We start from the raw sequence: 25,817 nt of genomic DNA on the forward strand, positions 1-25,817 counted from the left end.
TTCCTTGGGCTATTATATTTTCTATGGCACTTTTGTCCAAGGAGTTTTCCTGATTGTCCTAAATCGATTGATTATCTTCGTTTGACATCTGAATTGCAAACATATTTCAAATATTAATATCATAGAATAAGTAACAAAATAATCAAATTATTTTAAACACAAATAAATAAGAGCATATTGTCAAAACTGTCGATCATTGCGACTTATATTTTTCTTATATATAATATGCTTCTTATCTTTTACATACACTACCACATATATATATATATACACATATATTAGTTTTTTTTACAAAATACAGAACATATATTATACATGTATATTTTATGGGCTTAGTCTCCTATTAAAAAACGTTGCTCCCTCTCGTCATACTTCCATGCGAGATTTTCTCCTACATTCCTGATTTGGCTTCTCACATCTATGAGTTCCTCGCCATAGTGGCGAAGCTCTGCCACGTTTTCTGGTTCATCAGGTGAAACATCGGGGGTTCCTGTGGGAAATTTTGGTAGAATGGATAAGGATTAATCATAAGATTTTGGAATTCCCAATCATTAGACCACCATTCTTCCATCGAATTTGGTAGCGGTTGTTGTGGGATTACTGGTTCAGGAATTATAAGCTCAGGGTTCATTTGCATAGCGGGGTGAGCGGGCATATTCAGATTAATCTCTTTAAGTATTGGCCTGAACATATTGTAGTTTGCCAACCTTTGGTCCAATTCTTCCCACGATAATGGCATATTTGTTGTGTTTGAACTTTCGCCTACAATTGTTTTTCCACTAGTTTCTCAAGTTCTTTTTGTTTTTGTTGCTGTTGGGGCTTTCTACTTCCTTCTTAACTTCCAATCTAATATTCTTATCTTCTTTTTAGGATGTGATTTTGGTAACGGTTGTGCCTGAAATATCATCGGTTCCTCTTTATCTGCTTCGTACCCAGTTTGATTCTCAGTAGTATCCATATCTTTATGGTTAACAAATTTATTCTGGAAAACGTCTGATAGCTCTCTAGTGCTCATATTGTTAGCCAAAAACAATAAAAATAACGAAGTCCAAAAAATCAATTATATAATATTTGATTAGTATCACTGTATTCACAGAAGTTACTGCATCAAATTCCTGACTACTAATTTTTAAGTATTTTCACAATACTTAATTAGCTTAAACTAATGGCTCTGATACCACCTTCTGTCACAACCCCCGACCCTACCCTGGGTGGGAGCCGTGAGCAAATACAAGTGGTACCGGTGTTTATTAAAATTATCGCAGCGAAAAACTTATGTGGACCGGGTGTCAAGAAAAATATCAGAGTTTCAAAACACCAAAATTTTCATTTCATAAACTGTGGGGTAACACCTGTATTTACATAAAGGATTTTCACTGGGATAAACCCGTGATTACAAACATGTTTTATTCAAGTTTACATAGCCACTTATTTAAGCTTGAGTGCTTCATAGCACTTTTTCATCTCTTCACAGTTTCCCCAGATAAAATCTTCTTTGGATATTATCTTCTTAGATATTACCTTCTCTAGATAATATTTTCCATAGATATTAACTACCCCATATATACCTATTTAGATATTATCTACCTCATGTATATCTTTGTTGTTAAACTTTAGCTGTTTAATTTAACTTTAACTGTTTAACTGATTAACGTACTTAGCAAATTAATTAATCTTACTTAGCTGATTAATTAATTAACTTAATCTTACTTAGCTTTTAAGTTTACTTAATTACTAAGTTTCCTTAACCATTAGTGATTTAATAACAATGATAGACGATATGGTTGTGTATTATCTTAAATTTCAAGACGATGTAAAGTGTTAATATTTAAATAAAACGAAACTTTTAATCCATGTGTTGTGAAACAATAATTATGTCGCTCCACTCCCCGAAGTTTCCGCCGCGGTTTGTTGTTTTAGGCGGTCGGGGTGTGACAGTCAGTCAGAGTATTGGCCAATTCTATTGTTTCCTCAATAGTCTGAGGTCTAGCAACCTTGACTATATGATGTGTATAAAATGCAACATATAAAACACATCAATTAAGGCATTAAACTAACCCTTTTTAAGTACTAATGTTGGAAAAAGAGTGTTTTTGTCTTCCTTTTGTATTTTCAGGATGAAATGAGCTCAAAATCACAAAAGAAGCAAAAAGACCACTAATTCTACCACAAATACAAGAAAAGGAACAAAAGTAAACTGCCCGGACCCTCAACGGCACCTCCCAAGACAAAGAGAAGAGAACAGAAGTCTGAACACGCCCCGTGTCCAGCGAACACGGGGGCGTGCCCAGGAAGCAGCAGAAAAGACAAACCAGTAGAAGCTTCCATTGCTCACCACGGGGCCGTGCCCAGCGGGCACGGGGGCGTGTTGAAAGTACAGCAGGCGCATTAATTGTAATTCGCAATTACAATTAATGAAGAGAGAGAATGTCAGACGGGCACGGGGCCGTGTCCAGCGGACACGGGGCCGTGTCCAGCGTTCTGTTCAGCCTATAAATAGAGGAGCTTGGTTTCATTCTCTCTCATCCCTTGGCACACCACCTCTCTCACACTTCATCCACCACCCATCACCACCATAACACCATCATCCACCACCATCATCCATTGTCCATCATAGAGTGTGTGAGTCGTCTCGGGATCCAAGATTGATCGTAAGAGTTCTTGACAATCAAGGCCATGTTTGCCTAAGTCTCTTACATCACTTGGTGAAGACAAGTGTTTAGTATAATACTTTTTATTTTTAATCTTTTGCACTTTTTATTTGGTTTTGTATTAATGACTTTAATAACTAGTTACTTATGTTGAAGGTGATCTTTCCTTATCGTTTGTCCGTGGTGTCTTGGCATTATTTTACTGTCTATATAAAATAAAAGATTTTCACCATTCATATCTCCACGGTCTATATGGAGGTATGTTGGCTACCTGGTCGGGGGTTAAGGGAACGGTTTGGTAAGGGTCTTGCCCTTGTTCAGCGTTTAGAGGTCCTGCTTGGGACCTGGGTCAAATTTAGTAGGATCTCCTTCAATGCCCATAGGTATTGGATGGCGGGGATCCAAACTCTTTGACCCCCTCATAAGCTAACTACTATTAATACTATAACCCGGCTATTTAGGACTGTATCCCTGCTGACTCAGACTACTTAGCCGAGGGTAACGTCACCGCCAAAAGCGGGGCCTACCATAATTTGCATTAATAACTTAATTCATTATCTTTCAATAATCCGACCCTTTAGGATTGTATCCTTGCTGACTCAAACTACTGGGTTGAGGGTAACGTCGCCTTCAAAAGAGGGGCCTACTACAATAACTAAGATAATCTCTTAAACAAGTGCAAAAGTGCGAAAATAATCAAAGGTTATACTAATACACGAGTCGGATCCAAGTGATTCATCTTGTCTATCTGTTTTTATTTTATTTTATTTTTCAGCATTTAGTTAGTTTTTATTTTTCTTAGTTTAAAACATTTTTCTAACTTTTTGATTTGGTTAGACGTTGAGGATAAACCGGTATTAAAAGCTCTTGTGTCCTTGGACGACCTCGGTATCTTACCAACACTATACTACGTCCACGATGGGTGCACTTGCCCATATGTGTGTTTAGTGTTAGTGAATATCGTGTTTTATAAATTTAAAACTTGGCTAAAAGTGTAAAAAGGGCTTAATTATATATTAAAAACATATACACACTGACACGCATCAAGTTTTTGGCGCCGCTGCCGGGGACACAAGGATTTTAAGAAAGTTAGGAATCAACGGCCTAATCATCTTTTTATTTTTCTTTAATTTTTAGGATTTTTTTTTAGATTTTCCAGCTTCTGCAGAACTCAGCACGGGGCCGTGCCTGGTCGGACATGGGCCGTGCTCAGCAACGTTACTGACAGTTCTTGTTTTTCAAGTTAACAGAAGGCTGACCACGGGGCCGTGTCGGTGCAACACGGGGTCGTGTCCAACTTCCAGTAACTGGGATCTGAAAAACAACCACTGTAACTCCGACCACGGGGCCGTGTTCGCTCAACACGGGGCCGTGGTGAACCTTCTGACCAATATTCTTTTCTGTTTTTATTGCAGGACTCGGAACCCGACGCCAACCTCGCGTAGTGTATGAGCTCCAGTTCCAATAAAGACATAAAGGAACCATTAGAAGAACCCGAACGCTTTCTCAGAAAAAGGTTAAAAGCCAAAAACCAAGAGAAGGTTTCGGGTGATCCACCCCCAATGGCGGACCAACGTACCCTCATGGATTACTTACGGCCCACCGTAGGTAATCTCGGCGCCGCTATCAATGCCCCGAATGTCGAAGCCAATAACTTCGAACTTCGACCGCACTTGATACAAATGCTCCAAAACTCCGCAACCTTTCACGGGCTCGCGGACGAGGATCCCCATCTACATATAACTAATTTCTTAGAAATATGTGATACATTTCGGATCAATGGAGCATCAAACGACGCCATCCGCCTTCGTATGTTTCCATTCTCACTAAAGGACCGAGCGAAAGCTTGGCTCAACACCCTCCCAGCTGGATCGGTAAACACCTGGGATGAACTAGCCCAAAAATTTCTATATAAGTATTTCCCTCCTTCTAAAACTGCTAAATTAATGGCTGAAATTAACACATACTCACAAGAGGACGGGGAATCCTTATATGAGACTTGGGAAAGGTTCAAGGAGCTATTACGCAAGTGTCCCCATCACGGCCTCGCAATATGGCAACAAGTATCCACTTTCTACAATGGGTTGTTGCCACATACTAGGCAGACACTTGATTCTAGCTCCGGGGGACTTTTAGGTAATCGACGCCCACACGAAATATATAATCAGATTGAGGAAATTGCTCAAACCAATTTTCAATGGCACACTCCCCGGGGAAATAAAACTATCGCCCCGGGCGCCCATAAGGTAGACGAAAGCACCTCTTTACAAGCCCAAATCGAGGCCCTTTCTTCAAAAATAAAAAAATTAGAAATGACAAAAACAGTCTCGGTTATGGCTTGTGAGGGGTGTGGTGGGTCACATGAAAATTGGAGTTGCATGAAAGAAACGGACGATCAACAAGAAATGGTAAACTACATTGATAATAGACCTAGGCCGTCGGGTCCTCCAACGGGGACCTTCAACCAAGGATGGCGAAACCACCCAAACCTTGGTTGGAGGGAGCCCGGCAATAGTAGTAACCAACAACCACAACGAACAAACTTTCAGCAATCAAGAAATGAGTCACAAAATTTCACTCAACAACAAAGTGGAAGAGAAAGGCTCGAAGATACTATATCTCGCCTCGTCTCTGACACTGACAAGAAAAATTCGGAGAGATTCCTACAATTAGAATCAAACTTTAGGAATCAACAAGCTAGCATTCAAAACATAGAAAAACAAATAAATCAACTAGCTCAAAATTTTTCCGAAAGACCACAAGGCGCATTACCCAGCAATACCGAAACCAACCCGAAGGCGCAAGTTCACCTCATCATGCTACGAAACCGGACCGTAGGGCCTGCAGAAGTACCTCCAGCCGCGTAAGAATCAACGCCAACAAATCTGCAGGAGAAGGACCCTCCCCCATCAACAGAGCCTACTAAGGCTCCTCGGGTTCCGTACCCCGGTAGGTTAATTCGTCAGAAAACCAACGAGCAATTCGCAAAATTCGAAAGTTTGCTAAAACAATTGCATGTCAATATTCCTTTTATCGAAGTCCTAACCCAAATGCCCAAATACTCTAAATTTATGAGGGACTTCCTTACACATAAAAAGAAAATTGAAAATTTGCAATTAGTTAATTTAGGCGAAGAATGCTCTGCCCTCGTACTCAATAAACTACCCCAAAAAAAGATCGATCCCGGAAGTTTCACGATTCCGTGCTCAATAGGGGAATCTCCCGTTCGCAATGCCTTGGCCGACTTAGGGGCTAGCATTAACCTCATGCCCTCTTCAATGTTCAAAAGGCTTGGCTTGGGAACCACAAGCCCCACAAAAATAAGCATACAACTCGCGGATCGATCGGTCAAGTTCCCGCAAGGTGTCATCGAGAATGTCTTGGTAAGGGTAAGCAGATTCGTTTATCCTGTTGACTTTGTCATACTCGACATGGAGGAAGACACCGAGGTCCCTCTTATTCTAGGGAGACCTTTCCTTGCCACCGCACAAGCAGTAGTGGACATGAATGACGGGACACTAACTTTGAGATATGGGGACGATGAGGTAAAGTTCGGAGTTGGGAAAAGAATAGAGGATGACGACCCGATCCACTACATGAAGGTTATCGACTCAAGCTTGGATGCCGCTCTCCGACGGTGTAACTTGGGAGGCAAGGCACCCCAATCAAAAGACGTGTGACCGGGAATTGGGTCTAGCCAAGGACCCTTATAAACGTGGCGCACCACGGAGGCATTCCGCGGACCTATCCTTAGTTTAGTTTAATCTTTTAGTTTTTGCAGAATAAATCACACTCATGGTGGTAATGGATGAAAAAGGGAACGAGAAAAAATGGAACCATGCAGAAGAACAGAACAAACCGACAAAAATCTCCATAACAGAAGGCTCCACACGGGCCGTGCCCAACCAACACGGCCCCGTGCTGAGCCCCCTGCAGGAAATCACCCAGTTCAGGTAACTGGACACGGGCCGTGTTCAGCGAACACGCCCCCGTGTCCAGGCTTCTGTTTCAATTCTATAATTTTTGTTACTGGCACTTGACCACGGGGCCGTGCCCGGTCAACACGGGGCCGTGTCCAGAGCGCCAGTAACACAAATCTTTGTTTTTAAACACACTTTTACATATTCTAATCAACCAAAAACTTTATTTTTGGACACATTGAGGACAATGTGTAATTTAAGTGTGGGGGGGATGCTAAAACCTTGGAATTTTGCAAAATCCTAAAACAAGCCTTACACAAAACTCTATTGGAACCGCTAAACACCCCAAATTTTTTTCAAAAAACTTTTTCATTTTTTTTATTTACTTGTCTTAGTTTAAGTTGGGAATAACAAGTTATAAAAGGGCTATATTTTTACAAACTTACAACCGATAGCGTCGTGATAAAAAGAACTAACATAAGAAAATTATGAAACGGTATAACAAGTCTAGCTAAAATTCGATTATATATGCTTGGTCACATTAAAAACCCATTCCCACAAAAAGTGAGTTTTGAGCCTTTATTGAGCATAAAAATACACATATTTAGATTAAATGCTCATTTTTCGTTTCTTGTGTGAATAGCCGCTCGGTCTTTACAAATCTAGAACTTGCCACGACGATACATTCCCGGTCCTTACCAACTTAAACCCAAGTAAGTAAATGATGGAGGCATTAGGACTAACCATTTTTCTTTCAAAACCATTATTTTTCAATTTTTTTTACCTACCCAAAATCCCCCTAGAAAACCCCTTTGAGCCTAAACCTTTCATTTCATTACCCCCAAAACAATTTTTTTTTTACCCACCAAAAAACCTTTTTCATTTTTTCACCTTTATTTTAGTAACAAACTCGGTTTTTCATAAACATACCTTTTACGTGACGAAAAAAAAAAATATATATATATGAAGTCAAAAACAAACATAAGCTACAAAAAGCTTGTTTGGAGAAATACTTCAAAAATAAATGTCACCAAAAATAAGGTATTTCACGAAAACCGACACTTGTTACGATTTTCGCCCTTTTTACTAACCACTAACCAACCACCCACCTTTTAACCCAAGCCTTCACCCCAAAAAGACCTCTTGATATTTACAAAGGTAAAAAGTTAAAAAGGAGGAGGATTGATCGCTTGGCAAGCATATGGAGAATGTAAATCCGTGCCGCTCTCGAGCGATTCACTTAAATATACACCTTCGGCCGAGTGATTGAGTGATCTCCCGTGAGGTATGTGAACTTGTATATAAATGGAATTTTAATAAGGCATGCTATGCCCAAATAAGTAGTTTGTCTTATGAAAAGTTCAAAGTAAACCATGACGAATAAGATTGTAAGTAAAATAAAAATAGAACCTATACAAACCTTGGATTCCCGACACTCTAGGACAAGTTAAAAAACTTCTCTTCTACCTATTCCATTTGGGAGTGTAAGCCACATTAAAAGAGTTTTGCTTGAGGACAAGCAAAAGTTCAAGTGTGGGGGTATTTGATGTGTATAAAATGCAACATATAAAACACATCAATTAAGGCATTAAACTAACCCTTTTTAAGTACTAATGTTGGAAAAAGAGTGTTTTTGTCTTCCTTTTGTATTTTCAGGATGAAATGAGCTCAAAATCACAAAAGAAGCAAAAAGACCACTAATTCTACCACAAATACAAGAAAAGGAACAAAAGTAAACTGCCCGGACCCTCAACGGCACCTCCCAAGACAAAGAGAAGAGAACAGAAGTCTGAACACGCCCCGTGTCCAGCGAACACGGGGGCGTGCCCAGGAAGCAGCAGAAAAGACAAACCAGTAGAAGCTTCCATTGCTCACCACGGGGCCGTGCCCAGCGGGCACGGGGGCGTGTTGAAAGTACAGCAGGCGCATTAATTGTAATTCGCAATTACAATTAATGAAGAGAGAGAATGTCAGACGGGCACGGGGCCGTGTCCAGCGGACACGGGGCCGTGTCCAGCGTTCTGTTCAGCCTATAAATAGAGGAGCTTGGTTTCATTCTCTCTCATCCCTTGGCACACCACCTCTCTCACACTTCATCCACCACCCATCACCACCATAACACCATCATCCACCACCATCATCCATTGTCCATCATAGAGTGTGTGAGTCGTCTCGGGATCCAAGATTGATCGTAAGAGTTCTTGACAATCAAGGCCATGTTTGCCTAAGTCTCTTACATCACTTGGTGAAGACAAGTGTTTAGTATAATACTTTTTATTTTTAATCTTTTGCACTTTTTATTTGGTTTTGTATTAATGACTTTAATAACTAGTTACTTATGTTGAAGGTGATCTTTCCTTATCGTTTGTCCGTGGTGTCTTGGCATTATTTTACTGTCTATATAAAATAAAAGATTTTCACCATTCATATCTCCAAGGTCTATATGGAGGTATGTTGGCTACCTGGTCAGGGGTTAAGGGAACGGTTTGGTAAGGGTCTTGCCCTTGTTCAGCGTTTAGAGGTCCTGCTTGGGACCTGGGTCAAATTTAGTAGGATCTCCTTCAATGCCCATAGGTATTGGATGGCGGGGATCCAAACTCTTTGACCCCCTCATAAGCTAACTACTATTAATACTATAACCCGGCTATTTAGGACTGTATCCCTGCTGACTCAGACTACTTAGCCGAGGGTAACGTCACCGCCAAAAGCGGGGCCTACCATAATTTGCATTAATAACTTAATTCATTATCTTTCAATAATCCGACCCTTTAGGATTGTATCCTTGCTGACTCAAACTACTGGGTTGAGGGTAACGTCGCCTTCAAAAGAGGGGCCTACTACAATAACTAAGATAATCTCTTAAACAAGTGCAAAAGTGCGAAAATAATCAAAGGTTATACTAATACACGAGTCGGATTCAAGTGATTCATCTTGTCTATCTGTTTTTATTTTATTTTATTTTTCAGCATTTAGTTAGTTTTTATTTTTCTTAGTTTAAAACATTTTTCTAACTTTTTGATTTGGTTAGACGTTGAGGATAAACCGGTATTAAAAGCTCTTGTGTCCTTGGACGACCTCGGTATCTTACCAACACTATACTACGTCCACGATGGGTGCACTTGCCCATATGTGTGTTTAGTGTTAGTGAATATCGTGTTTTATAAATTTAAAACTTGGCTAAAAGTGTAAAAAGGGCTTAATTATATATTAAAAACATATACACACTGACACGCATCACTATATCATGGATTTCACTAATTAATCCCCAAATATAACGAGAAATTTGTACAGATTCTGACGAAGCCAGAGTTGGTACCATTTTTGCTTATTCAAAGAATTTTGTTGTATACTCACGAGAATTAACATCAACCATTTTGTGATTTAGGAACTTATTAACCATTTGTTCCTTTTCATGAGGGGGACAAAATTTCCTTTCTGTTGTTTCCTTAAATTCTCCCCAGTTCATGGCATAGGCCATGTCACTTCCTTTTGCCTGAAGAATTGTATTCCACCATTTTAATACTTCTTCCTTAAAGAGATTAGAAGCATACATTACCTTATCTTTTTTTGGCACATTTACTAATTTTAAGAACAGCTTCCGTCTTCTAACAATCACAGAGCAGCCATCGCTCCTTCACTACCTGCGAACCCAGTTGGCTTACATGTTAGAAAATCCTTGTAGGTACACCCGAAAGTCATCGCCTTCATTTTCTTAGGAAATGGGGCTATGGTAATATCATCATTGCCTCCATTAATAGTGTGACTAAAGTCTTTACTACGAGTACGCTTGCTACTCATAGCTTTAGTGTTTTCTAAAGGGTTTCTAACAACTTCGATAATTAAAGGTATAGCATTAGCTATTCCTTGGGCTATTATATTTTCTATGGCACTTTTGTCCAAGGAGTTTTCCTGATTGTTCTAAATCGATTGATTATCTTCGTTTGACATCTGAATTGCAAACATATTTCAAATATTAATATCATAGAATAAGTAACAAAATAATCAAAATATTGTAAACACAAATAAATCAGAGCATATTGTCAAAACTGTCGATCATTGTGACTTATATTTTTCTTATATATAATATGCTTCTTATATTTTACTTACACTACCACATATATATACATATATTAGTTTTTTTTTTACAAATACAGAACATATATTATACATGTATATTTTATGGGGTTAGTTCCTAATTCAAAAACGTTGCTCCCTCTCGTCATACTTCCATGCGAGATTTTCTCCTACATTCCTGATTCGGCTTCTCGCATCTATCAGTTCCTCGCCATAGTGGCGAAGCTCTGCCACGTTTTCTGGGTTCATCAGGTGAAACGTCGGGGGTTCCTGTAGGAAATTTGGGTAGAATGGACAAGGATTGTTCACAAGATTTTGGAATTCCCAATCATTAGTCCACCATTCTTCCATCGAATTTGGGAGCGGTTGTTGTGGGATTACTGGTTCAGGAATTATAAGCTCAGGGTTCATTTGCATAGCGGGGTGAGCGGGCATATTCAGATTAATCTCTTCAAGTATTGGCTTGAACATATCGTAGTTTGCCAACCTTTGGTCCAATTCTTCCCACGATAATGGCATATTTGTTGTGTTTGAACTTTCGCCTGCAATTGTTTTTCCACTAGTTTCTCCAGTTCTTTTTGTTTTTCTTGCTGTTGGGGCTTTCTACTTCCTTCTTATCTTCGAATCTAATATTCTTTTCCTCTTTTTAGGAGGTGATTTTGGTAAAGGTGGTGCTTGAAATATCATCGGTCCGTCTTTATCTGCTTCGTACCCAGTTTGATTCTCAGTAGTATCCATATCTTTATGGTTAACAAATTTATTCTGGAAAACATCTGATAGCTCTCTAGTGCTCATATTGTTAGAAAAAAACAATAAAAATAAGGAAGTCCAAAAAATCGATTATATAATATTTGATTAGTATCACTGTATTCACAGAAGTTACTGCATCAAATTCCTGACTACTAATTTTTAAGTATTTTCACAATACTTAATTAGCTTAAACTAGTGACTCTGATACCACCTTCTGTCACAACCCCCGACCCTACCCTGGGTGGGAGTCGTGAGCAAATACAAGTGGTACCGGTGTTTATTAAAATTATTGCAGCGAAAAACTTATGTGGACCGGGTGTCAAGAAAAATATCAGAGTTTCAAAACACCGAAATTTTCATTTCATAAACTGTGGGGTAACACCTGTATTTACATAAAGGATTTTCACTGGGATAAACCCGTGATTACAAAACACGTTTTATTCAAGTTTATATAGCCACTTATTTAAGCTTGAGTGCTTTATAGCACTTTTTCTTCTCTTCACAGTTTCCCCAGATAAAGCCTTCCCCAGATAAAATCTTCTTTGGATATTATCTTCCTTAGATATTACCTTCTCTAGATAATATTTTCCTTAGATAATAACTACCCCATATATACCTATTTAGATATTATCTACCTCATGTATATCTTTGTTGTTAAACTTTAGCTGTTTAATTTATTTTAACTGTTTAACTGATAAACGTACTTAGCAAATTAATTAATCTTACTTAGCTGATTAATTAATTAACTTAATCTTACTTAGCTTTTAAGTTTACTTAATTACTAAGTTTACTTAATCATTAAGTTTCCTTAACCATTAAGTTTACTTAATCATTAAGTTTACTTAATCGCTAAGTATTTTGGTTTAGCAGTTCCCTGGTTATGAATTCTAATTTCTAGATAAAATGGAACTCATATTAGCGTATTAACCCAATTCAACTTTAATGATAATCACGAGATCAAAACCCACAAAGAATGACAAAGTATAGCCGTATATAGGCATCGCTTAAACATCCATCGGATCAGTTTCAATCAATCGGATATAGTACCGTGTCAGTGATTAGAGTTATTATCCTAATAACGAGCAGAGTTTTGGGGTTTAGGGACTTTATTGAAAGAAACAGAGATACGAGAAGTAGGACGTCGTTTTAAACGAGCAAATTGAACTAGTCCCACACTGCAGCATATATACTCACATTTGGTCTCCCCCGCGCATCGCGCACGGGTCGTTCTCCCCTAGCGCATGTCGCGGGGAGGGTCGACCTGGCTTTGGTCGCCACATGTCCCACGTAGGTCTGACACGTGTCACAGTGTCATGACGCGTGTCCTTGGCCGCCCTTCTCGTCCAATCGCCCGTTTTTCTAAATTTTCATGCCGATACTTATCATGTATGCTCGGGTCTTGATTCCATTTGGTTTGGTTTTTACTTTTGAATCTAATGAAAGTTATATTTGTGCGGTTTGGTTCATTGACCGTCAAGTTTTTGTTACGCATACTTCTAGTTTTGATTACAGGTTGTTGCCGAGAATATTTTTGAGGGTTCTTACAATCGAGAAGAGTAAATATTTGAATGTTTTGAGCAAACCGCATTAAAACACTGAAGAACCGTATCGGTTTATTCTCATAGAACGTGAACCAGAAATTTGTGCCAAGTGGAATTGGCCAAGTAACTTTTAGGTTCTTTTTAAATAATTTCAGCAGTCTAATTTTTTTTCAACGTTTGTGTTTTATTCAAATTCGCTAGTATATGTTTTTATTTTTAATATACTTTTTTAAGTTTAATGCAAATTTTCATTATTTGTCTAAAATATTTTATTTTGACTTATAAAAAGAGTGAGTAATGGAATGTAATAAGTGATGACCATTACAAATGTGATAGGGTTAAATTTGATGGAGTGGGGTGTGAAATGGTGGTGTGATGAAATATGATACTAGTGATAACCCATGTACGTTTATACCATATGCTAAAGCCTTTTAGCTCCACGAATTTTAGCATGGAGGCTAGGTGTGTTCATCAGTTTGATTAATGATTTATTATATTTGTTCCTTTGGGTTTATTCAGATTTAAACATTTTGCCCTAACCAATATCCAAGTAGATCGAATTTTTTAAAGAATTGATCAATTCTTGAGCCTGGGCCTGTAAACGAATCGAACGTTCATGAACAGTTCATGAACTTGTTCGGCGGGAAGTTCGTATATGTTCGTTTATTTAATAAATGAACGAACACGAACAAAAAAAATTTGTTTGTTTAATTAAATTGAACGAACATGAACACACCCTGTGTTCGTTCATTTATGTTCATGAACATTCGTTTATGTAAGTTCATTTATGTTCATGAACGTTTGCTTAATTTATGTTTGTTTATGTTGGCTTAATTTTTAGTAAATACAAAAATAGTTATATTTATATAAATATTAGGTTTTCTAACTACTTATATAAATATAACTAATTAGTATATCTATGAACCCTAATTTAGATGTGTTTTCGGATGAACTGTAATATATTAGACTTGTTTGTTCAATCATGTTAATTTATGTTTTATGTTTATTCAAATATGTTCACTTAATTTTTTTTATTTGTGTTCGTTAATGTTCGTGAACTGTTCGTTTAGGCTTTAAATGAACGAACATAAATGAACACGAACATGCTCGATTAGTGGCGGATCCAGAATTTTTTTTCACCGGGTTCCTTTTGCTAGATTTTCACTAATTCTCACTAGTTTTTTCTGAATCATATAAAATTTCCACTACTTTTTTCATTTTTTTCCAAACCGAGGGGGTTCCCGGGAACCCCCAAAACACCCCTGGATCCGCCACTGTGCTCGATTTCTTAAAGAACGAACACGAACAAAAAAATGTGTTCGATTATATGTTCGTGTTCGTGTTAATGTTTGGTTAAAGTTAAATGAACGAACACGAAGATGCCTATGTTCATGTTCGTTCGTTTCATTTACAGGCCTACTTGAGCCGCTTACGATTGCTTGTCTTATAGAAACAATTAATTTCAATAGAAAAGATACAACCAACGAAATTTTAGGTACTTGATTGGTCAAGTTTGGTAAAGTTTGGTAGCCCAAGTTGATTTACAATGGAAAACATTTATAATAATCAATTTAGAAGTAAATGTGTAAAACACGGATCTTCAAGTTTTTAGTTTATTTTTTTTTCTTGTCGTTTTGTTTATTTAACTTTTTTTTCTTGTGGTTTTGTTTATTTAATTTTCATAATAAATCAATTTAGAAGTAAATGTGTAAGACACAGATCTCCAAGCTTTTAAATTTTTTTTCTTTATTTAAAGTTTCATATATTTAACGTGGATTAGGCTATAGGCTAATGATTAACAGAAATTATATCTTGTGGGAAGATTAGTGTTCAATCGTTGAATGTGTAAGTATTTAAGGAGAAAAATTAGTCGTTCAAAAATAAGGTAATCGCTTTTTAATCAATAGAAACCATTAAATAATTTGTGTTTGGGAGAACAAGATGTTGGGTTCAAATTCTATAGATGAGAGATTAAAAAATTGCCAATAAAAAAAGTTATCTATTTTTGGTTTTGTATATATTTATTATCGTTTATGTTTCATTTGCGTCAACTATTTGCTTTTGTATTTGTATTATGCACTTCTCTCATAGAGCCACTAAATTACTAATGATAATTTCAACAAATATTTAGTTGTTCTACATGGTAAAATTTTTAAAAGTTGATTTGTGAACATCTTATGATTGCGTGCCTATAATTTATGGGTGCCTATAATTTAATGGTGTGTGTAGAAAACCAATTTCTCCCGTAAGATGTTATATTGCGTAAACTAATTGTCTACTTAAAAAGAACCACTAACCTCACCTGGAGGATGCAATATAAATTGATAACTATCGTTACTGCCTTGTATTAATTTGTGATTATAGTGTCAACACGCGTGTCGAGTGTGGCCTTAATTTAAAACTCGTAGTGTGAATAGACCATTTTAGTTAGGCCAACCGGGTGCCCGTTTATCGACCAAGTTCCACGCGTTATGGCTAGTGAAACACCGTCGCCACCACCATTCATCACGCGGTTGTCGTCTTCACGCGTGAATGATTTGACTGCACAGTTGTTGATTTGTTGTTTTGTGAATGATTTTGATGATGGAGATTAGTGTGTGGTGAGTAACATGGGCGGCTCTTTAGGTGTACGGGGAGGACTTTCGCACAAGGCCCGATTTTTCGAGGGGCACCGGATTTTTAAAAAAAAATTCGATATATATATATATGTTATTTAAAAAAAATTGTACACACATAACAAATCCAATATAGAGGTCCATTATCAAAAGATTTGTATTTTTTATAATTTACCCAACTTAACAATAGGTTTATTGGACCCAATCCAATACTAAAATGATTAAAAAAAAAAAAAAGAAATACGCGGCAGGAAACTAGACGGACGAACAGTATATGGGCCCATTTTTCGAGCTCGAACATGGTAAGTGAATTCTCAGAGATGCCACTGGTGAGTAATGAGCATTTCCACTAAAACCCATCACTAGTATGGAATAAAGCTCCATGACGTGGCGGAACTTGATTGAATGTTGTGAGTGATAGAGCTCCATCATTAGTGGAGCGCCCCTACTCCCTTATACTAATGGGTTGGTATATATAATGCGACGGGTGTTACCAAAACTTTTTTTTTAGAACACAATCTAGCTTGAGCTGTCTTAAACATAGATTATACTTTTAGTCATTATTATTATTTAAATATTTAATAATCTAATAATTAATTTAAGTAGTATTTAGTTATAAAAATATAAATAATAAATAATCTCATGGGATAGAAATTATTGTACACATTTACAATTTATTAAATAATGTATTAATTTGGAGAACTGGGGACAAATTAAAAACTATCACATAAAGTACTTGTACATTGCGCACAAAAATTTGTCTTAGGCCTGTTAAAAAGGATAGTAAATTACAAGTCTACCCTTTTCAAATGTATTTTATATGAGTATAAATATAGGTTAGATTCCGTATATTACACAGATTGAATTGAAAATAATTAATTCTTAGTAATGCATATTTAAAAATTAGGTAAGAGATTGAAATCTCACATAAAATAAGTAGGAAAAGGAAATAGGAAGGGGTGGTGAAACAAGAAAAGAAAGAGAAAAAATTAGGGGCCTCACAAGATTATAATGCAAAGCGCAACCAAATACTTATCTATTAGATATAAATTATATTCTATGATACATGTATTTTTTCTAGAAGAGGTATTAGCTACTAGGTGATATTATAAAAATTGGGAGAGTGTAGCTGAGATTGACCTATATATTGAAAAGAAAACCAATTGAACAGTAATAATAAATTTAAATATTCAAAAGAACTAGCATTTAAACGATGCGCGCTTCGCGGCGCTGCGCACTAAACAATAAATATTGTTTGGATAGGGTTGAATCATAACACATGCTTTGCGGCAGATCAAACCTATTCATAATGTTCTAAATTGTCAGGTTTGATTCTAATATAAGCCACCACACATTTACCTTTTTTGTTGATAACAAAACTACAAAATGCAAGCTGTAGGATGACTTGTTACCAAAAAAAATACAATCTGCAATGTTAAATCTAAGTGAAACTGTTTGATTGTATATCATGTTATAATACTAATTCATCACAACTTCAGTTCATACCCATTTGCTGAAGCCAAAAGGCCTCCAGCGAGCTGGATACAGGAAGCCCAGACCACATTTTTAGACCTGTGATTAATCCAATTGAATAAGGAGGAGATGATGTCTTCGCGCGCTCTATCAGCCGATCTCTTCAAACCTCTAAAAACCAAACCATATCGTTCTTTCCACAGCGTCCAGAGAGTTATGTACATAATACACAGCAGGATGCTTTTAGATTTCCTAACGTCCATCTATTTGCTGAATAATTTGAGAAAAAAAAACATATTAGCAACAACCCAACACTGTATAATATTTTGCCAAGGAAACTTATATATATTTGGATAACTACTAAACCTAGTCTGATAACTATTCATAAATATATATATTGTCTAGGAATTAACATTTATTTGATTAGAGCTTAGATAGGAACAAAAAGGTGCCTTTACAGCCAAATTCTTGTCTATAAAAGGATATAAATTATCTTTATGTTGTTTGGTTCTCTTTTGTTTTTGAATAACAAATGTTAATAATAAGTACTTCAGACTTACCATGAAGTTATTTTAGTAAATCCAAAGAATTACAAACCAGAAGTGAGAATGGGTCCAAATATCACCATTCTTGTGGTATTCACATGGCTCCAGTTGATATGTAATTCTCTCTTCTCCTACGGCAAAGTTGGCATATATTAATATACTATCCAAACAATCCAACATGCTGCTGAATGTTAATGCCATTTTCTATATGAGCTTATATGCCCACAACTTAAAAAGGACTAAACTTGTATTCGATCAAGATTAAACCACATTATATAGTCTTTATTCGCAAATAATGTATTTAATGTGAAGTTAAACTACACTCTAATGAACATCAAAATATGACATTATTTGTTTTGTTGATAATGAGCTTCAAAAGTGAGCGTGAATTTTTTCCATTAAAAAATCCATATCAGTTATAGGACATCAAATACCAACACTTATAGCAAGTATGTTCTTTCTTGATCGCATCCTTATTTCAGATTTGCATTCAAATTAAGCTTAGTTACAAACTACAACATACCAATACCAATAGTTAAAATAAGAGAAGGTGTAGCAATTACCATATAACTACGCCAAGGCCTAAGGATTTGGTACCCAACATAGCCGCAACTGTCAGTCTTGGTAAACCTATCTGAGATGATGGTTTCCGCCGCTGATTACGGTGGTACACTAAAACCGCCGTCGGTTCTGTCTCCACATCCTGGTCCACCAAAAATTGGTAATTATTACTCTACCAAGGTTGCCATCAGTCCATACGTCAACCTAATTTTTTGCATAAACGGCGCCTTCCACATCTAATTCTAGAAAATTCAATGTTAGAAACCCTAAACCCTTGTAATCTAAAAAAAAGTCTTACCATCCATGAACACATGTTAAACAAAATGATGAGTTGATATAATTTATTACTTCATTAGCGATTATGAAAACTCACAAACCCTAATCGAAAACCATCAGCGACATTAGGTGTATTCCATGATATAATCGAAAACGGATAAGAATGATACAATCTATTTGCAAGGGGAACCGCCCAACACAATCACCTACCAGAGCTGTCCATCCACCATCCAAGATGAAAGCGGGTGACCGGATAACGGACGGAACCCTAATCTGGCCGGAAGCTGAACAAACATCGCCATTAAAAGCAGATTCAGCCGAAAAGACTGTTGCATGACATGGATTTGCTGATTACATAACCAAATCGGAGGTGATAAACTTACCGGCATTGTCTGCTCGATGTGGGACCACCGTATGCGCTTTCGTTCTTCTTGTACGACCTTGATAACCGCTTCTGTGACCTAACCGATGCTACAATAAGCTTCTTTGTCTTCTGTTTACTTAATCCCAACCGTGCACTCGACGGAAATCGGTATTGCCGCCTTTGCTCCGCCACAGCCTGGCCGCGCGCCGCCGTTCCGGGCCTCTCTCCTTCCAGTTCTTTCTTCTCTTTGTTACCTGATACCGCCGCCGGAACCCTAGAACCCCCGGCCGTCAAGTTCCCATTCAGCGACGATCGACAACATTACCGTCGGCCGGAGACCATAGCCGGTTCCTCCATCACCGCCGCGTCTCTCTCTATGCCTCCGCCGCGCTCTCTCTCTCTCTCCCTCCGTCGCGCACTCTCTGTCGTTCTCTCTTTCTACCGCCGGAATGCCAGAATGGGAAGCGGTAGTTCTTTTATGTGATAAAAAACCCTTAAATACTCCTTTGAATTTTACTGTTCATTCCATCTTTACTGTTCAAAACCTTGGAGAATTAATTAATATATAGGATAATGTCTAATGAAAACTAATAGAAAAATAAATGATTGAATAGTATCGTGTACCGGTATCGGTATCAAATTTACCAAACTGAGTGTATTTTCGGTATCCGTTTGGCACCGGTATTCATCGTGTTTTACCCTCAAATACCGGTGTCGTACTAGTACCGTCCGTATCAAGCCGTACTGTACAAGGTATATTCGGTACCGGTACCCATTTTTGGGGATTTCGGTAACGGTTGGTACCGAGCTCATCAAATCCTGTAGCAACATACCAATGCAAGTAATTGCACATTTTAGATTACTTTTCATACACAGAGTAAGTATACTGTATTTCGTTTGAATGAGGTTTTATATACACAACAACTTATTTTGCTTTATTTTTTGTCTTTTTACGTAATGAATTAATTGTAGCATGTAAAATTAACTTGGATATTTAAATTATTGATGAGCAAATCGTATCAAATCCTGTAATCAAACCGGTATCGTATCGGTACCAAATTTACTATACCAAATCATTTTCGGTACCAATTGTCCAATTTGATACCCACTTTTTGGCGTTTTCAGAATCGTTACTTTCGGTTCGACACCGGTCTAGCACCATACCTATATTTATTGATTTTTACCTTCAAATACCATACCGTATTGTACCGAGCATTTTCGGTGCCGGTACCTAATTTCGATGATTTTCCGGATCGGCACTTTTGGTGCCGTTACAGGTACCGAGCTCATCCATATTTTAACGTGTTAGCACCGTAATATCTGAACTGAAAACAACCGAATTTCCAACGTGTAGGACATGTGGGTCCTATTATTATATATTAGGTTATTTAAAATCGCTTTTTTATGACGGATTGACTATCCTTTTCACGACATTTTTATTGAAAGTGCCGTTACAGGTACCGAGCTCATCCATATTTTAACGTGTTAGCACCGTAATATCTGAACTGAAAACAACTGAATTTCCAACGTGTAGGACATGTGGGTCCTATTATTATATATTAGGTTATTTAAAATCGCTTTTTTAGGACGGATTGCCTATCCTTTTCACGATATTTTTATTTATGTTTTGATATTCGGTATCTGCTTGCCGTTACTGACACGTGTTTATAGTCATTGGGTCCCCGCCGCAACGCGCGAGCGAAAATTTAACTAGTTAGAATTAAAATAGAAACTTAGGTTACAGTGAAATGTGAAAGCGATCACCTACAAAAGTGATATATATTCTAAAGAGATTGATGAAAAGTATGGGAGCAAAAAGGAATCTACATATGGTCTTTATTGACCATCAAAAGATAGACGACAGTGTAACACATAGACCGATTTGAGATAATTAGCAAGGTAGAGGGATTTCTAGGAAATATATAGACATAATTAGGGATATGTATAATAGGACTTAAACTAATGCCTGGGCTCCTATAGGGATACCAATTGCTTCCTTGTGGAGTTAGGGCCCCACCGAGGGTCTACATTGAGTTCGTTTCTATCAACTGTGGCCTAAAAGTGTTTTATGTAACAAAGCGAATCACTTTTTTTTATAAAAAGCAATAATAAAATAATAATAATAATAGAATTTTCTCATTATTCATGGGAACTACACTAATACAATATTGTATACAAATCATAACGAATATAAAGATAAAATACAACTTTACGAACTAGAACTAAATTGATTCTAATCATGGTCTTCTATGAGAACTTCAATTGCCCCGTCTTGTCTTTTCTTGTATGATCCTTTGGCTGCAAGAATAAACAAACTTTTGTTGACAATTATGGCTGATGATTTATGTTCAACACATGTACCTTAAAACATATTCCGTGTCTCCTCTAGGACGAACATTTCTGTTTCACAGGGTAAAATAGCCAGAGTAGTTTGTGCGTAAGATTCCACCAGGTTAATGTGTTGGATATGGGATGTCCGATAATCGATTAAGCAACGTTATAAACAAGGTTCCATTCATAAAATTACACTTTGAACGACAAACAAGTTATGATATTTAAGCGTTAAATACTAGTTCACGAATTGGGGTATAACAAAATGTGGTAATTAAATGATTAAATTATTATTTACGAAATATTTATTTAGTTATTAATTGTTTAAGAAATAACTAATAAATAAGTGTTGTTATTATTTAATTTTTTAAATAATAACATTATATATATATATATATATATATATATATATAGTGGAGAGTTCAAGTGAGAAGAATTAAAAATTAAGAATAAAAAGAATAAAGGATAGAAAGGTAATTTGTACAAATCATTTAATGAGTCTATTATTTATTTTGTTATTCAAATTAATGAACTCTAATCATTTAATGAGCCTATCTTATAAAATAGTTGTGCACCTTACACAATAAAACAATTTTACACATGATCTTACATTTTTAACGCTTCCTACACCATTAAAACAATATTTTGGTGTAGGATACAGAATGTGTAGAACTCAAACACTTTTAAATAATTTTGCAACTCATAATAAAATATGTGTAGGACACAAAAATTTTAAATAATTTTGTCACTTCTAATAAAATTTGTGTAGGAGCTAACACATTAATGATGGTGAAGGAGGAATTTATGGTTGCATTAATAAGTTTGAGTAACTCTTTAAAATATTTATTAATATTCTATATCAAAAAGTCTATACTACCTTTAGTAGTTAAAGCATTAATTAAAAGTGGATAAAAATGATATTTTGATTCACAACCATTGATAAAAAAAAATATAGGGTCTAGATTAATTCATTTTTTCTTTTTTTAAGAAGATTCTTCTCAAATGAACATCCTCATATATATATATATATATATATATATATATATATATATATATATATATATATATATATATATATATATATATATAGGGCTTGGTTATATAAGAAACCCTATCTTTTTTAGAAAACTATGGAAACCCATTGTGAACCATTGATTACCTTTCATCTAACTTGATCAAAGGCTCTCATAATTTTGGTAAGAATTATATTTAAAAGAAATCTTATAATACATATTAGTAAAGGAGAAAGGGCATTTAAGGCATTCAAAATTCTGACTTTTCTCTTACACACATCAACTTTATTTCTCTTACACACATGTTATCTCTCTCTCCTCTCACCTCTCTCCTCTCTCTTCAATCAAGAACATGATGAACACCAAACACAAGTTTCTATCTTCAAGTTCAGATCTAAATCGTATGAAAGAAAAAATGTTTGAAGATTGTTGTTTTAGAGAGAGAACGACGGCAGGATAAAGGTTTTTAGAGAGATGAATTTTTTTTTGTTTTAGAGAGAGAAACAACAATCTTCATCATGTTCATCTATAACACCAAGAACACACATACAAGTGTGTGAGAGAGAAGAAGTTTGAAGTATGTTGTTTCAGAGAGAGAACGATGACACACGCACGAGTGTGTGTGTGAGAAGAAGGTTTGAAGATCTTCTTCGTGTTCATCGGACGGTTATAGATCCGGTAAGTGTTCTTGAAATATCATTTCACACTTGATTTTTTGTTGAAATGATTATTAATATGATTTTTTTTTTGAACGAGTTTTTTTGGTGGTTGGTGACGCCGGAGTTCGAAACGTCGTCGGAGTCAAGATCTAGTAATGGTTAATGTTCTCTCTCTCTCTCCTCTCCTTTGTCTTCAATCAAGATCTAGTAATGGTTAATGTTCATGTATTTTAAATAAATCGAAAACTTTAGGATGAGATTTTTGAACGGGATTTTTTGTTGGTTTGGTTGCTTGTTTGGGGATTTTGATCTTAACAATAATTGTTTTTTTTGTTGGTTTGGTTGCAGGTTTAGCCTTTTGATCTGAACATTAAGTGTTTTTTTTTTGTTGGGTTGTTTGATTTACAGAAACAGACCCATAACATGTGTTAAGCACCTGTTAGAATAATATATAACGTGTGTTGATTTACAGAAACATATCCATAAAGATATTCAATTGACAAGCTGGATGGATGCGGGGATATTGAACAAGTCAAATCTTTTGGGAAAGAAGTTTTCATTCGTTTATAACATGTGTTAGTGGTTCATGCTGTAACAGATCCATAAAGAAGTTTTCATGTTGTAACAAGTTTTCGTTCATGCTGTAACAGAACAACATGATGTAACCAGACATGTGTTCATATATAACATGTGTTAAGCCCCTGATAGAATAATATATAACGTGTGTTATCCTTGTTAATTAAAAAAAAACAAGTAATAACTATTTTATTTTTATTGATGTTTAAAATATCTGATAATGTGGATACTGAGCGTAATACTTGTACAAGTATTACATGTACAAGTTAGTATGTAACGTGTAATATTAAACGAGCCATTTATGGTATCACATGTACCGGTAATTTTTGGAATATACAGATTTTGGAATATATAACATGTGTTAAGACTCTGTTATAATCTTTGTATAACTTTAACTTTAGGACCTTAACATAATATGAAACGGGTCATTTGTTGTGCAAATTTTGGAATATATAACATGTGTTAAAACCAACGGTCTCGGCAATTGGATCTTATTTCCCTTGAATCCATCACCGTCCTAATAAACAAAAAGATAAGATAACCGTTAAGTCGTTAACTCATAAATATTAACACATTCATAGCCAGATGTTCAGACTATAACACGAAATATAACGTGTGTTAACATGTGCATCCAGCAAGATGATGGCATGTAAACGTGCATTATGATTAGCGGATCACGCATGGTAACACATTTATAGGTAGGTTGGGAATAAATTTTTAAAACCCTTGTGTGTATAATTCGATGGTGACACTATGTTGTAAACGGGTGTGTATAATTCTTAAACGGTTTTTTGGATTCGTTATTATTGTTGGGGTTTCCTAATCACTTGTTTTTTGTTACATGTTTTACAAGTGTGTTGTTGAATCCAAAAAATATCAGGTTTGTTTCTCTAAGACCGAAAAATGACTGCCCTTGGTCAGATACTAACATGTGTTAGTGTACATGTAAGGTCAGTCACATTTGTTTTCATTAACATGTGTTACGTTTATGTCAGCGTTTGTTTTCACATTTGTTGTCGTTAACATCCGGAACATATGATATATAACGTTTTTTAACATGTCAGCAAGTGTCAAATATTGCGAACCATATTGGGAATAAATAAATTGAAACCATCAAGTTGTGCACTTTTATATCAAGTGGATGGTATCGTTTAAAACGTAGAGGGTGTACAACATGTGTTAGGCTGTATATGTACTAACATGTCACATTTAATCACATGCATGTTACTCCCGTAATTTGTTGGTTTCTAAAAAACGATGGTATCGTTTAAAACGTAGAGGGTTTCTAAACGTAGAGGATGGTATCGTTTAAAACGTAGAGGGTGTACAACTAGTTGGTTTCTAAAAAACGATGTGCCAATGATTAGACTTCAAAAAAAACGATCATGTGTTAAGACACATGATAAGTGGAAATATTTTCTTCGGAATTGCTTTGTCTAGCAGTATAAAGTGTAACATGTATTTTGGTACAAGCTTTAAAAAGAAAATAGAAAAAAGACAAAAAGACAACCATCAGGAATTTCCCTAAACCCAGAAGAATCAAAGGGCAGTTGATTAAATCCAGAACCATGACGAGGCATTTTAGAATACCCGACGTTTAGGGAAGCAACATGTGTATCGCTGAACTACATCGAAAACAACATGAACTAGCGACAAAATGAAGAGAAAGACATAAACGCGCACAATATCATGACAAAATCTGGGTCGAAGATACTTCATGAACATTAATAAAGCAACCTCAGGAACATTACTTCGTTGAAAGAATCCATTAATCAACAATCTAGAACATTTATCTGGTGATACAATCTGGAACATTTACTTGAATCACTTTAATAAATCGCCTACATGACCATTACTGACTCTAAATGTATCTCCATGCTTGTACAAAACGAAGAGAAACAACACAACAAGACTCTTTCTGGTACAAAAAGAACACATGCTTGTACAAACCTGGAACATTTCCTTCATCTTCGATCTCAATCTCAATCTCACTAATGTTATTTCAGATCAGATGTTGGAGGATGCTCCATGGTTCAACAATGGTGGAACTAGATCTCAATGAAGAAGAATGACTTTATGAAAAATAAAATCTTTATTTAAATGTAAAAAGTAAAGGTATATGATGGGTTGAAAACATGATGGGACATGACAGGACAAATGGAGGAAAATATATTTGGGAATATATGCAAAATTACACATATACCCTTAAAGAAAAAGTAGGAGTATGTTAATGGCTGACACGTGGCGTAATATGGACCATGCAATGAGTTTTCAAAATTTTCTAAAAATAAAGGGTTTCTTGTGTAACATTATCCTATATATATATATATATATATATATATATATATATATATATATATATATATATATATATATATATATATATATATATATATATATATATATATATATATATATATATATATATATATATATAGGGTATGGTTCATGCGAGAACCACCTTTGTT

At 36.0% G+C, this 25,817-nt stretch overlaps 2 long non-coding RNA genes across 5 annotated transcripts; one reads left to right on the plus strand and one right to left on the minus strand.

The window, feature by feature from the left end:
- Positions 1-16,993: 16,993 nt before the first annotated feature.
- LOC110908729 lies at positions 16,994-19,233 on the minus strand. 4 transcript variants are annotated; one of them, XR_004880012.1, is made up of 5 exons: positions 18,790-19,233; positions 18,617-18,690; positions 18,133-18,272; positions 17,585-17,700; positions 16,994-17,294 (listed from the first exon to the last, which is right to left on the minus strand). It is a non-coding gene; the product is annotated as an uncharacterized LOC110908729 (long non-coding RNA). The 4 variants fall into 4 exon arrangements; XR_002574845.2 differs by having other exon boundaries at positions 18,133-18,690; positions 18,790-19,219; XR_004880001.1 differs by having other exon boundaries at positions 16,994-17,700; positions 18,790-19,208.
- A 3,569-nt stretch (positions 19,234-22,802) lies between these two features.
- On the plus strand, positions 22,803-23,512 carry LOC110901589. The gene is made up of 2 exons (XR_002570981.1): positions 22,803-22,931; positions 23,246-23,512. It is a non-coding gene; the product is annotated as an uncharacterized LOC110901589 (long non-coding RNA).
- The last annotated feature ends 2,305 nt before the right edge of the window (positions 23,513-25,817 follow it).

This window comes from Helianthus annuus, chromosome 2, assembly GCF_002127325.2.
Source record: "Helianthus annuus cultivar XRQ/B chromosome 2, HanXRQr2.0-SUNRISE, whole genome shotgun sequence".
Taxonomy (NCBI): Eukaryota; Viridiplantae; Streptophyta; class Magnoliopsida; order Asterales; family Asteraceae; genus Helianthus; species Helianthus annuus.